The sequence below is a fragment of the Schistocerca piceifrons genome, chromosome 6, assembly GCF_021461385.2.
Source record: "Schistocerca piceifrons isolate TAMUIC-IGC-003096 chromosome 6, iqSchPice1.1, whole genome shotgun sequence".
NCBI lineage: Eukaryota > Metazoa > Arthropoda > Insecta > Orthoptera > Acrididae > Schistocerca > Schistocerca piceifrons.
Window position 1 is genome coordinate 151,810,568 of NC_060143.1, and position 1,045 is coordinate 151,811,612.

Here is a 1,045-nt window from a genome sequence, read left to right on the forward strand (position 1 = left end):
AATATTAAAGTCCCGTCACTGAACCTCTGATTCATGCGTACGTAGACCCAGAGCTGGCCCACGACGCTTACGAAGCCTGTCTCGGAGACGACGGACGAACAATGTAGCTTGTAGATTCGGCGGTTAACTGGAGACTGTACACGACTCGGTGCACTGAAGAGAACTGTCCACCATAGTCCAGTGCTCCGGTATCTAATGAGGCACTGGCCAATCGCTGTCCACACACGTGATGCCCGTGGGTTGGCAGCTGCGGCCCATGGTGGACCTCGGTATAGTTCGTACTGCCAGCCTATGCAGCTACTGCGCTACGAGTGTTTCGAGCGCAGCTTATAGATTGTGGTGCCGTACTGTCTGGAGTCGTGAGTGCCGTCACCACATATGTGTGCGTGTGAAGAATGAAAGCTCCCTGAAGATCACTAAAAATTTGAGTTTCGTTGTAACAAACAATGTTTTTATCAAGACGGATACACTTTTCTCATATGTTTTCTGTACACACCGACCAGTCACAAAAAGATCTGGAGTGTGGAACGGTTGTCTGTGTTTACAGACACTTGTGTAACATTTCCATTTTCGGAACTGTATCTTTATTTACAACGGCCTTGCCGCAGTGGATACACCGGTTCCCGTTAGATCACCGAAGTTAAGCGCTGTCGGGCGTGGCCGGCACTTGGATGGGTGACCATCCGGGCCGCCATGTGCTGTTGCCATTTTTCGGGGTGCATTCAGCCTCGTGATGCCAATTGAGGAGCTACTCGACCGAATAGTAGCGCCTCCGGTCACAGAAAACCATCATAACGACCGGAGAGCGATGTGCTGACCACACGCCCCTCCTATCCGCATCCTCACCCGAGGATGACACGGCGGTCGGATGGTACCGATGGGCCACTTGTGGCCTGAAGACGGAGCGCAATCTTTCTGTACACTTTCCGCATTCAAAGATCCAGTGACATTAGATTTCTTTACGACTTGTTTGTGTAACTGCAGCTTCTTGATTTATAGGATGGAAATGCCTAACATTTAATAAACGATTTAAGGTACCGAAAGA

The 1,045-nt window shown here is 50.0% G+C and overlaps 1 pseudogene; it reads left to right on the forward strand.

Moving 5' to 3' along the window:
• The first annotated feature begins 589 nt into the window (after nt 1-589).
• Nucleotides 590-707, forward strand: LOC124803535 (annotated as a pseudogene).
• Nucleotides 708-1,045: the final 338 nt, after the last annotated feature.